The sequence below is a fragment of the Etheostoma cragini genome, chromosome 1, assembly GCF_013103735.1.
Source record: "Etheostoma cragini isolate CJK2018 chromosome 1, CSU_Ecrag_1.0, whole genome shotgun sequence".
In the NCBI taxonomy this organism is placed as follows: domain Eukaryota; kingdom Metazoa; phylum Chordata; class Actinopteri; order Perciformes; family Percidae; genus Etheostoma; species Etheostoma cragini.
The window spans coordinates 24,854,743-24,868,792 of NC_048407.1; the positions used below are offsets into that span (position 1 = coordinate 24,854,743).

The 14,050-nt window shown below is 38.5% G+C and overlaps 1 long non-coding RNA gene across 1 annotated transcript; it reads left to right on the top strand.

Moving 5' to 3' along the window:
- Positions 1–962: 962 nt before the first annotated feature.
- Positions 963–10,178, top strand: LOC117947288. The gene is made up of 3 exons (XR_004657210.1): positions 963–1,168; positions 7,084–7,088; positions 10,169–10,178. It is a non-coding gene; the product is annotated as an uncharacterized LOC117947288 (long non-coding RNA).
- The last annotated feature ends 3,872 nt before the right edge of the window (positions 10,179–14,050 follow it).

Genomic DNA, 14,050 nt, shown 5'->3' on the forward strand with positions numbered 1-14,050 from the left:
TGAAGATGTGTAAATAAAGAGAGAAGCTTGCATCACGATTCATCTTAATGGCAATCTTCTTTTCACGCAGATAGGCCAAACATCTTCACCCAGTCAGATGATTGCAACTCAGCTAGCTAGCCAGCTGATGCTGGAGCATTTAACACTGTCTTTGCTGTAAATAGCCTACTCTGATGTCTCCATACCCAAAGATAGTCAATCTAAAATAAATGCAGACCTACACTGTAATAAGCTGCGTGTTTGTGGTTATTCAAATGGCTTTACATGGTCAACTCTCTCATATGAAACAGCAGATCTTATTCTGAAACCTGATTTTAATTAATAAAATAATAATAATAAAAAGAGTCCTTGACTATTTTATAATCAACTTACCTCTTCTTGGATTTTTTCAACCATCCTCCAAATTACTGTCTCGTCTGGTTACAGGGTCCTCAGGGCTCCATTGAGCTAGAACTAGAAGCGCTAGCGCTAGAGCCAGGTCTGACTCGATTTGCAGTTCCACCTCTGGATAATCTCTGCATCTCCAAATCAGAGCTCTGTTTGACTTGATTTAATTGTCGAGACATAGTTGACAATAGCTCACCATTTCCTAAAATATTATTTAGAAGACCCAGACCTTTAGTTAGCCTCTCTTTGTCCATTACAACATTACTACAGCTAAACTATTATAAGAATCAAATACTGCTTCTTCTCAATCAACCAATCAGGAGCTGAGTAATCAAACTCCCTTCCGTTTCAATCAAACTGTCTCACACACACTACTGTACTCTCTCACCAGGGGTGTAGTGGAGGCTAAACAAAGTAGACGCTGTTTATGCACCTCCCAAAATTTGGAAATAGCGTTTACCCACCTCCAAAGTGCATTTATCTACCTCTAAATAGCATATCGTTCCTAAGCTAATCTAAATTAATCTTATGTTGTTTTAGTTTCATATTGTTAACTATTAGTTAGATAGGTTGTGTTAATCTAAAGGCTGTTTTATGGTTGTGCGAAGGCTCCACGCAGCGCTTTTGCCGTAGCCTATGTAAATGGTTGGATGTACAGTTTATACTTTTGCGCTGGTGTGTATGTTGACCCGGCATGTGTGTGTGTGGAGTGTGTGGTAGAGCGAGGCAGCAGTAGGAGAGTGACAGCGATTAGCTTTGGAGCCAGTATTGACTCTACCGTGTCTCAAGTAATGAATGGATTTAAAAAATGGATATCCGCCATTTTTTGAAGCGCCGTGAAGACAGCAGCTCTCCTCCTGATGCCCTCAAACGGCCTCGGATACAAGCATAAAGTCAGTGAGCTCGGAAAACAGTTCTCATCTTCCTCAATGTTTTGGAGGTTAATATGGTTCAGGGTAGATTCATACCTCTGACTCAACAAGCCATGGCGTTGATTAGGTTACCCTTTTCAGACACGAAGTTGCAAGTCACCTCTACCTCTTCCCATTAGCCCATGTTACAAGTAACATTCAGGATTTATTGTCAGATAAATAACTGCATGTAATTTCCTGCTTTCTCTGGCATTTAAGTCACTGAAAGTTAGTGATAACAAGCTCTCTTTGCTCAGACTAGAATTAGACTTAGACTTTTCTTTATTAATCCTTTTGGGATGACTCCTGCAAGGAAATTGAAATTTCCAGCAGCAGTTTTTAGCAAAAAGAATACAGCATAGAGAGAAATAAAGAGGAATACAGTATAAATATAACAGTAATAATAATAGTAACAACAGAAAAACCTTTGGCTATGAAAAAAGACATTGATCATCAATGATCATAAAGTGTCAGTCTCAGCAAGTCAGTTAGTTAATGTTATATTATTATTAACCAACCATGTTTGCAGTGTAGGCTGAAATATAGATTCATTTCTCAAATAAGCTTACCACTAAAACACAATCTAGAGTACAATGTCTTACCAACTAATTGCGGATGATGCTACATGGCTTCAAATCCCAGACATAAAGTCCTTAGAGAAATAACTGGGCTAGTTATTTCTTTCTCGTCAAATGGTTGACAGGGGAGTCCCCTCTTGCCCTTCTTGAAATGGTACTGGCACAGAGACGGTATTAACTTAAAGGTGTAGATAGGTCTTAGCATTCAGACTGGATACCTAAACATTGCATGCATGCTAAATAATTTATTTTATTGGTTTGTCTAAAAGGGTTAGCCTTTAGGCCTTATAATGTGACCGGATACTTGACAGGATGTGGTGTGTTGCTGTCTTTTCTCCATTTTTACTTTTTAACAACAATGATACAGAGAGCACAGAGAGAGAGGATATATAGAGAGGAGGGAGAAAGAGAGAGGAGATGAGCCTCTCATATATCTCAAATATATATTATATATATATAAAATGTCAGACAATCATAATAACAATCTAAGTGTGTAATTGCCCCAAAGGATTACATTGCAGTCCGTTTCAAGGCTGCAGGGCTCTTGGTCAATACTGGATCAATTTCATAAATTTTTGTCCCTATTAGTCACTTAGAGGGCTTTCACACCTGCATTATTTAGTTTGGTTGAATCACACCAGTTTTTCCCCCCCCATGGTGCAGTTTGTTTAGGCAGATCAGAATCAGAATCTGCTTTATTTGCCAGGTATGAGGACACATACGAAGAATTTTGTTTTGGATCATCATTGCTCATAATGCGCTTACAAATACAAAACAAACCACAAAACAAAACAAACAATTTATACACACTAATATATACAACAGAAACAATATAGACAGGTTGAGGCAAAAGTGCAATGAAGAGTGCAAATTATGCAGGAGTAAATTATGATAGTTGTTGTTTTAATTGTGAAGCATAATGCAAAAGTTGATGGAATAAATAGCATCATGTTATCATATTACAATATGAACAGTTTAAAAACCTCTGAAATAGAGTGAGAATAATAAAATAATATATAATAAGTGGAACCAGTAAACAGGTGCTGGTTAGAGACAGTGTTGCTGGGTTATTCCACAGAATTGAACCTAACGCTGTGAGTCCAAAGTCAGCTGTTCATCAGAGTGATGGCTTGTGTGTAGAAACTGTTCCTGATTTTGTTGGTTTTGGCGTGCAGTGCTCTGTAGCGTCAACCAGAAGGGAAAAGCTGGAACAGGTTGTGTTGGGGGTGACTTGGGTCTGCAGGGATGTTTCCTGCCCATTTCCTGACTCTGAAAGAGTATAAGTAATGAAAGGAGGGAAGGTTGGCACCAATGATCTTTTCTGCAGTCCTAACCGTCCGTCTGCTCCTGTCCTTTTTGGTGGCAGATCCAAACCAGACAGTGATGGACGTGCAAAGGAAAGACTGGATGATGGCTGTGTAGAAGTGGATCAGCGGCTCCTTAGGCAGGTTGAGCTTCCTGAGCTGGCGCAGGAAGTACATCCTCTGCTGGGTCTTCTTGATGATGGTGTCAGTGTTGGGCTCCCACTTTAGGTCCTGGGATATACTGGATTCCAGGAACCTGAAGGATTCCACAGCAGTTACAGGGCTGTTGTGTATGGTGATGCGGGAAAGAGTGGGGGTGCTCCTCCTGAAGTCCATGATCATCGCTACAGTTTTTGAGCGTGTTAAGCTCAAGGTTGTTATGACCGCACCAGAGAGCCAGCTGATCAGATGACAACGTATCAATCACACTTGGATGTGCACAAAAAGCCGACCAAATAAGAGTACCGAAACCTCCATGACCCTGGAGTGGTTTGTTTGTGTTAAGAAGGTGATCCAACTACAAACCGCACCAATTGCTGTATGTTTACGTTACAAGTGTGAGTCAGATGTCTCCTGTAGGCAGGTGTGCTTTACAATCTGCGATGCAGCAGGACTTACAAACTGTGGTGGCTTGCAATGATTCTCTCACAGAAAAACACTCAAGCTCGCTGAGACTTGAGTCTCCTTGGTCAAACAAGCCGCTGCCAAACTTGGAGACAGACCCTAGCAGTGCAGAGCAGACATAGAAAAAATGTGAATCAGTGAAATGAGCTGGTTTGACTATTTAGATGCAAGCAATATGCGCTAGTCCAGAACACAGTTCCTTCTTACTGTAATTACTTCAACCCAATCTCATGCCAGTTCGTGAAATGGTCGCATCATTTTTATTTATTATTCCGTGTGATGTACTTGACACGATTTTCGAACTGGGACACGATCCGCGGCCTCTAGGGGACATAACAACGGGCAAATGAAACCACACAACAACAACTGGACGGACCTCCACACGTGGGACGCAATCCCCGGGTGTAGGGACACGAGCCACTGTCTCTGTGGCACGCACCAATGGGGAAATTAAACTCCAACCGCCGGCCACAACAACAGGATGGTTGTGGTTAGGAAAAAAATAAACAGGGAAAAGAACCGTCACATGGCAACAACAAATGGATGTTTGTGGTTAGGAAGAGAATACCGTAGAAAGGTACTGCAACAAGTGAGAAACGATCCCCGGTCTCCGGGGTGAAATTCCTGTGTTGTTTGAGCCTTCCACCACCCCAGCCAAACTTCCTGCCAAAACTGCCATTTTTGGCTTTTCATTATTACTTGCTACCGTGATTTTGCTGTCATCACGAAATAGGCTTCCAATTTAAATACATTGGTTTAAAATGTATAATCAACACACGAAAATAACAACATTAACGGGATCTGTACACAAATCAATATATTAAATATTTTGACAATTTCACCAACTGCCATGAGACTGGGCTGATTTACTCTGTTGCTCCCGTCCCAGACACTTCTGATCAATTAGCACGGTGAAAATTCTTGCGTGGTTTGTAATGACGCATTTTGGAACGCTTGGATTTTCCAGGTGTGAAACCAAACCAAACCAAGGGCAAACCAACCTTAGTTTACAAACCCATCAACTGATTCAGACCAAAGCCAATGCCCTTAGGGAGAAAAACATGACAAAAATAGGGTCCAGGTTTAAAAATAAAATTTAAAGTTCCCTCTTTACAGTAAGTAAGAGGGAAAAGAATAATAATAATAATAATAATAATATTTTCAGAGAGAAAACCGCATCCTTCAAGATGGCTATCTAGCTGCTGTGGCTGAATATGTATTGACATGTTGAATAACTTCCCTATCAAGCGTATCATCAGACTGCAGTTGTGTGACTCATGACAAAGCCATTTTGCCCTTTTCACCAAAGCAAAGATTATGTCCACATCCCAAAGCTACTGCTTTAGTACTACAGACTGTCACTCAAAACTGGGTAAGGAGCTATTCAGAAGAGATTTACTTTTTCTTAAGATTGTAAAAGGTAAAACGTAGACGGTCAAACAAATAGACAGATAGTGTTGGATGAAGAAAATCAGAAGGTTTCCCGTCCTAATCTCTCTGTATGAAAGCAACACCTTAACCAATATGATGCTTTAGTGATGCTTTCATTACAATAAATAGCTCGCTACTCAGAAGAGCATATTTTCATTATTTCGAGTGGTCTCAGGTTTGTACTTTCAGCACGGCGACACATTTCCATTTGTTGCCCTCTCTTTTTTGTTTTTTTAGATGAAGCAGCGTCTTCTGATTAAATCGCCGGCAACCTTTCACATTTATTAATAGGGAAACTTTACACCCCTATAACTGAGGTCAATGATAGTTTGCAGTATGCTGTGGCTTTTCAACTGATCGTGATTGGAAAAAAGGATTGATTTCATCAGGTCCAAAAGACTCAATGGCACCAAAAGAGGAATGCAGGTACAGTAACTGTCTGGCAGTGACCCCTTAAGTGTCTATCACGCGTCTGGTATTGGCTAAACATTACATTAAATGACTGCGTATGCTCAGTGTAATCCTTTAATTATACTGTACATACATTTACAGTATTTAAATGACTTTACAGGACTGTGTGTACAGTTTGGATGTGCATGTTCGTCTCGGTGGCTAGATCTTCTCAAAGAACAGCTTTGCACTATCTCTCCGAACAACAGTAGTTGTAAATATATAATCAGAGCTGGTAAATTCACATAAGGGATGACCACCTGATATCATCTGAATGCAGATTACATTCATTATCAGTATACACACTTCTACTGAACTCATTATCATATCTCTCTCTTCTTCCTCAAATCTCATTCATCTCTGCTTGATAATCACTTTAACAATGGCTGATTACAACAGAAAAATCCTCCCTGATCTAAAACAGAGCACATGAATAATTTCTTTATGTTTTTTTGGTCTCTGAGACATGTCATTTGTTTGTTCTTGTGTGACAGTGTAGCATTTTGTGATTTTTGTTTACCGTCTGTCCCATGGGAGGGGACCATTTTCTTTCCACATATCAGAGGGAGATGTAATCTCACAGCAAAACTGCTCCAGTCGGCAAAGGCTTTTTTTTTTTTGAGTGCATATGTATGTTTGTCTGAGTAACATCGGACAGCTTTGATTACTACTGGTCAGCATGCAAGCTGTCCCTACAAGTAATTTCTTATCAGTCATAGGGGCAGATACGTCCCCTGCTGCTGCTCTTCTATCAATCACACACACCACATGAACCTTGAAAACTAAGCTTTCAATAATGCCAATTAGCCCTTTAAGAATCTGTATCAGTCTCTACAAATCATAGCATTAGTCTGTTTTTTTAGATGTTTTTTCTGTAGTGGCAACATTCTGAAGACAACGGCTCTTTGATATTCTGTTGTTCCAGGCCAAATCAGAAATTAGCAATCATGCCAGATTCTTTTGCCAGAAATGTTGTAGCAAGATAGGAAGGAGAAACTAGAGTAAGAGAGAAAATACAAATTATGGGGAAAAAAAAGATAAGCAAGAAAATGGTAAGAAGGGGGTAGGGTTAGTATATAACAAGCAGGATAGGGTGGTTGTCAGATCAGACAAAGGGTGTTCTACAATACAAGAGAAAAACCCAATAAAGAAAGATCATGCATAGGGCAGTTCATTTGTGCAATATACTCCCAAACACTCCAGTGCGACAGGTCACTGACCAGCATGGAGATTTCAAATTAGTGAAGAAGTGTGTACGTAGCAAAAAATTACACTTAAACTTTACAGCATGGTTGAAAAAAAAATTATGTATCAGTTTATCTTTATGAGGAGAACAGGACTGTGAGTGCTCAGCTGTTCATCTGGCATTCCTCATAGTGTTTTGCTGTCATATCGTAGCCTTGGTAAGCAGGTGTAAATCTAGTATAATGTGACATGTTTGTGTATTATATTATCAAGAATGAATCATGAGCCAACACCAAATTCAGTCAGCCCAGAGCAAGAGACAGAGGGATGGGTCAGCCCAAAGATTTAAATGTTGGTCCTGGAGGGATTGGTGCATTACTCAGCATGATTATAAAGACAACCACGCACAAGCACGCAACACACAAGCACACACACAAACGCAGCGAAAACACAAACCAACCCTTCTTTCTCACACACAAGAATGATGAAATTGGTTATGATTGGCTTTGCCCCTTGTAAATCCAAGTGGCACTGGCCTGCCTCCATTTTTTAGATTTTCTAATAATGTTGGTCTTACCTAAACCTTATTGAGTGCAGTCGGGTCTTCGAAGCAAATAAAAGACAACCTCTACCCCATCAATGTCGTTGTTTTCATTTCCCCTCTGCTATAGCCTTTGATTATTATTACTCACCACTATAGACTGCCACTGGAGGGTCACCACAAATTGAGCCATACAAAGGATTAACTGGATAGGGACAGGGCTCAACATGCCATTTGGAAGTTGAAGTTCAGGTGCTGTAATGGCCAAATCTAAGGCACATGCCCTATCCTATAGAAGTTCACGAAAGGGTTAAAGATTCACTTGAAAAACAAATATTTACCCTGTCTTTTTTAATTAATGAGATAATTATCTTAGAAATGAATCTTCATGATAACAAAATTGCTTTTTTTCTTAATAAAGAGGTACCTCCAAATCCTGAGAGAAGCTTGCATCTAGTAATACGTAATTAAATGTAAATGTAAATGTGCTGTATTTATATAGCGCTTTTCCAGTCTTAACAACTGCTCAAAGCGCTTTTACATCTACAGGAGACATTCACCTTTCACACACATTCATACACTGTGGCCGGGGCTGCCGTACAAGGTGCCACCTGCTCATCAGATAAACATTCACACACATTCACACTCCGATGCGCAGCACCGGGGGCAACTTGGGGTTCAGTGTCCTGCCCAAGGACACTTCGACAATGACTGCAGGGGCAGGGATTGAACCACCAACCTTCCGATTGGCAGGCAACCTCTCTACCACTGAGCCACAGCCGCCCCAAACAATTAGTCATTGGTATTATAATAATAATAGTAATAAGAATAATCATCATCATCATCATCATCATCATCATCAATATCATCATAATTTTAATTTGTAATGCACTTTATATTTATGCAAATCCCAAAGTCCTACATGAGTATTATCAGTAATTAATGGGAGAGCAAATGAGGTCGCCCAGTGGCTTCTTTAAAACTATACAGCGGAGTAATCATGTGACCATTCTATTTAACGTACTGCAGTTTTATACACGTTGACATTGTGAAATGGAACTAGTTTAAGTATATGTATATACAGTATATATACAGTATATGTAACTTTCAGTTTGTGTAGGTCTTTTTTTTTCACGGTGCAATACAGTATTTCCCACTGTAGATTACTGAGATAGCGTTACCAGGAGGTCATAAAGTCGCGATGACTGTTTTTCTTAGACAAAAAAATCATTCATTTACAACGAAAGAATTTCAAGTGTTACATGTGATAACTTAACCTACTTTGAATGTCTCGTGAGATAAACCCGGATATTACTGTCACTGTGTTACTAGCCGAAGTGTTAAGGGTTTATTTTTTCAGTACTGGACAACCAAATAACCCTAACTACTGCCATTCCCATCAGCGTCAGCTGTGCTTTGCATTTAGCACTAATAACAAAATGAAAATGGTGAACATGATTTAACATGATAATACCTGGTAAAAATGATCATGTTTCCAATGTCTTGTCTTTGAGAGAATTGAATCAAGTTGATGTCAGCAATCAAGTTAAAGTATTGCCATGCAGCCTCACCAGTGTTGGGAGTAATGCATTAAAAAAGTAACGCAATTACAGTGATATATTCCTTTTTGCTGTAACGCAGTAACGTAATGCACTACAAATACAACATCAGTAATATTACAATGTCAGTAACATGCATTATAACACATTTTAACCAAAGGTTATTGTTTTTTGTCGTTTTTTTAAAGAATTAACCAACACTGTGAAACATATCGGCACAGAAATAAAGTCTGTATCATTTCCTCTTGCTGGATGCGATGGTTGAGATAACCACATGGACGGATACATTGGCAAGGAGAACAATATTTTCAGAGTTATTTCGCTGCATTGAAGCAAGCTAGCTCGTCACCGTTGCCAGAGTGCCAAGGACACCTCCAACAAGTAACTGCTACCTAAGCATGGACAGCCTTGTCCGAACAGCTATGTAAATCAATGTTTGGGCTTGCTACACGTAATATTTTATATTTTATCAGCAGTGAAAAGTAACTAAACCATACTTCAAAACAATCTTAAGGTACCTTTAATTAAGTATTTTCTATTTCTTCTATTTTATACTTATACTCCACACAATTCAGAGTCAAGTAGGCCTATTGTATGTTTTACTTCACTATTTATTTTATCGCTTTAGTCCCTTTGCAGATTCAGATTAATAATACAAAATAATATGAATAAACTAAGATGTATTAAAGTGGATAAAAGACTTTAGAGATCCTGTGGGGAAATTCACAAGCTCCCTGCCAAGTCAAACTTCCGCTGTTATTTTAATGAAAGTAACTCAAAAGTAACGCAAAAATAGTGTAAAGCATTACAATTCAGAGACAGTAATATTGTAACATCACTATGAACTAATGACTTTCAAATCACAGTAACTAGAATCTATAATGTATTACATTTTGGAATTAACTTTCCCAACAGTGAGCCTCACAGAGCCCCTAGCACAGCTGTAGACTGTTCTTGTTCACATTATTGGCACTTGCTAATTACGTGGATATCAGTGCAGTTGGTGTAGTCTGTCTATAACAATTGTGTTGCCATTTATATATAGTGTATATCCTGCTCAGAGAAGCCTGTCTTCCATTATTTTACATTTATTAGCGGATTCTTTTTTCCAAAGTGACTTAATAAATTAAAACAATACAAACACGTCAACATGTTTACCATAGCTTCCTGCTTTTTTCTCCGACAAGTTAGTTTAAAGTCAGAGAACTGAAAGAAATAGTGGAAATGGGAGTGTGTGTTAACCAGTGTGACAAGGCTGAGATTGCATTCACCACTGACAATTACCATACTTTTTTTTTCCCCACATTGCTCTAGTTATCTTCATATTGTATTTATTTCAGTTTTCCATTTATCCATTGCTTTTGTGTAACATTTCAGCACTTTTTACATTAAGTACTGATTTAATTTAAAGTAAGTACACAACCACAGTTTAGTTTCAGATATATTTGTTAAGTTGCAGGCTTGAATATTTGTTTGTAGTTTCTTCATACTCATTGTTTCTTTGTTCTTTTGTCTGAACCACCATTCAGGAACATTTGTGGAGGAACTGCCGAGCATTTCCTGTATATTTATGGTGTGGATGATGTCATCGCTGACATCATTGAACTTAACCAACTGATTTTCTTGTTATGTGTTTGTTTGATGCACTTGAGGGGTAATTGGGGAGTTACTTAACTCATAAAGTGTTCTTTAATTATATAGGAGAGCAGAAAGTGTGTCTAGCTGTGTGGAGATTTTTGTAAGGTTAGAAATGTTTTAAAAGCACACCTTTGGGAGCTAGTGGTGCGGTCAAGGGTAGATTGAGAGCACTGTAAAGGCAGTGGCATTTTGCTGCTCAGGGAGAGAAAAAAAAGCTGTGCTTCCACAAACACATGCTTTGTTTGAGTGGATTTTGATATTTAGCTCAAATTTTCTTTTGGTTGTTTCAAGTGTGTTTGTTTTTTTATTTTAAACTCTGTCTCATTTATAACTGTATTTGGTTACACTGTAAATATACTCACTCGTTGGAAGTCAAGAAGTCTGCTTTTTTACCCTTTTTACCCACTTGCTACACCACACAACAAGCAGGCTTGAGATTCTCTGGAGAGGAGGGCATTTGAAAAGATCAGCAGAGCTGTGGATAAAAATAATGCCCTAAGCAAAACAATTTCATCACGGCGACCTGGCATTTACAGGACAACCTTTATAGAAATGTATATCACCTGTTTTCAGGCTCAAGAGTCTCTGTCATAACTCAGTGAATTTTTTTTACATTTGAAAATCTAAAAGTTAATTTACACTAGGAAAGGCACTGTACGTTGTCTTAGTAACTTAAAACGTGCTTTGCAAGTTACTGTGAAGTTGAAATATGCACACGCCTCACATATCTTTCTGTTAACTCCCAATGTAAACTACAATAGATGCAAAATTGTGAGTTAATAAGTGTTGAGGATATTGATGTGCGCATTCTGAATTTTTTGTGAAAATTAATGAGAAAATGCAAAACCTTTACGAGTGAGTGTTACACTGAAATTATACCGTCCACATCTTTAATTGTGTGAGGGTCCGCTAGGGTCTGTGTGATGTAAATGTTATCATAGGCTGGCGTAGGTTTTGTGTGGACATTCGCAATTCATTGAGCCTGGCAAATATTTCTTGACATAAATAAGCTACAAGTAGTAGCAAAGCAATCTACTGTGTGTGTGAAATGCAAGTGGATAGTCTACACATTAATATTATGCGTCAGTAGTGTCTACAGCTGTATTTGTACAAGTCCATTTGGGAAGATAATTGAGCCTTTAATGTGGAGCAGAGTTTGTTGCAGAGGTTAAGGCCAGATGTGCTGCACTGTTTGATGGTCACAAACCTGAAATGGCCAGCAAATCTAACGATACAAATCCACCATGCTCCACGTCCCTAACTTACAGCCGATTGGACGAACGTGTTACGTGTGTCTGGCTGCTCAAGAATTTCAAACTACTGTCATGGCTGCTCGGTCAAACTACAATGTCATATTTTACAAAAATAGTTCACTGAAATGGGTTTCTGAAAACATTTTAATAGGCCTGCATTCAACACATTAATTTGCATAAAGATGGGCATCAGTCAACTCAAATGAGTTGATTGGCAGAATGTCAACGTAGAATAAAAGCTGCCAGTACATGAGAGCTGAACCTTAAGAAGAAATGGTGCATATGAATTGAGAATACTTCAACAAAAAACGCGAGGAACAGAAAAGATAAGCCCCTCAACAGTTGAAACACACACACACATACACAGCCAGGGTCAAAATGAGTGAAGCAGGCACACTGCCCAGCTAATTAATTTGACACAACAAAAGATCTGTATCTCAATGTCACAGCCTGCACTTCAGTACACCATGCTCAGACATACTATGTTTTTAAAAGGTTGGGATGTTGTTGAAAGTAAACTGTAAAAAGAGAGTATTTTTAAAGAACATTAAAGGGTTGGGGATGTAAAAAATAATCCCACCAAGTGACAGGATGTTGTAGGAAGATGGTCAGGACGGATGATTAGCATATAAACCACATGATTTTTGAAAGTAGAAGCTGAGGTTTGTCTACAGCATACGGTTAAGCATAGGCGACAAAAACACTTTGTTAAAGGATAGAAAACAACGTACTGTTGGTTAAATATTGAAACAGTAAAAACATCTTATCCTACCTGTTGTATTTGTGTCTGCTTGTTTGGTAAATATTTTTAACAAGCAGTGGACCATCTCAAGTAAGATTACATAAATCACCCTAAAATACTGACAATGAAAATGATATATTCTATATAGAATACATATCAAATAAATTAACGACCAAAAATACCATATGTGCATTCACAAAGTCTGAAGCACACTTATTGTGTTCTAAAATTGATCACTTGTCATAGCAGAGTTATCTGATGTCAAAATATGCAAGGGTTTGGCCTGGGGTAAAAGAAATTCATATCTTTTGTAAACTAGACATTGAATATCCCTGGGAGTTTTGTCAGCAATAATATCATATAATACAATATAATATAGCATAATATAATATAATATAACATAATATAATATAATAATAATTTGTAAATGTGACTGTTGGAATGGAAAGCAGTGAATAACAGAGACTGCAACAGAACAGGCAGGCATTGTAGACACTCAGGCCTGCCCTCTAACAGTCAGCTCTCATTATCTCAGTGTCTCTGTCCCTGCACTCACTGCCGCTACCTACTTCCATCACTAAATCAAAAGAGGGCAACATACACAGGAGGACGGAGCAGAGAACGAGGATGCAGGAAGATGTTTTAGTATGAGTGAAAGTAAAGAAGTTAAAGAGTGGGGACAGTGAGTTTAAGGGGCCACAGATCACAGTGGGTGATAGAGCAATGGTCAAAAGAGAAAATAAAAGCGAGAAAGACAAAAAAAGAACAATGAAAAGGATGGATGCATCATTAAATGCCAAACACATTTTTATATACGTAGTTCAAGTGAGTTGAATGACTCTTGATATGAGCGGACTACCATCTTGACTGTGAAACTCTAAAGGTGATAATATACCTACGCAAGTGAAGAAAGGCAATAATGCGTTAAGCTTTAATTGGAAGTGGCAGATGAAATAAAACGGTGGATTAGCATGTGGGCTATAACAAAGGGTAATGAAAAATCAAATCAAAATCGGCCATAATCCTGGGCAAAATCTTGAGTGTTTTTTTCCTCTTTACTTTGTTACAGCTTTTGAGGTGATTTCTAAAATAATGGCATAATGGTTCAGCCCAGTAGTTTCTAGTGTTCAGGCTTCAGTATGCTTTAAAATCCGGAATTTGTTTATTATTTGATTTAGGAAAAAATAAATTTACAAGTTGTGGAACCAAACCCTACGTCCACATTCACATGTACTGCTTTCTCCAAATAGCTGTATTACATAATTAGGTTAAATGTTCAAGGAGCTCTGTGGGTTCCGTGTGTGTGTGTATTATTGTGCTCTAAATGGTAATGCAGCAGAGTCTATCTACATTGAGTAAACACACAGGGAGTTTCCCCCCACAAGCCTGCCAACTCCTCTCAACCAGTCCCAATGGTTTATCAAGGCAGACACTTGGCAACCTACTT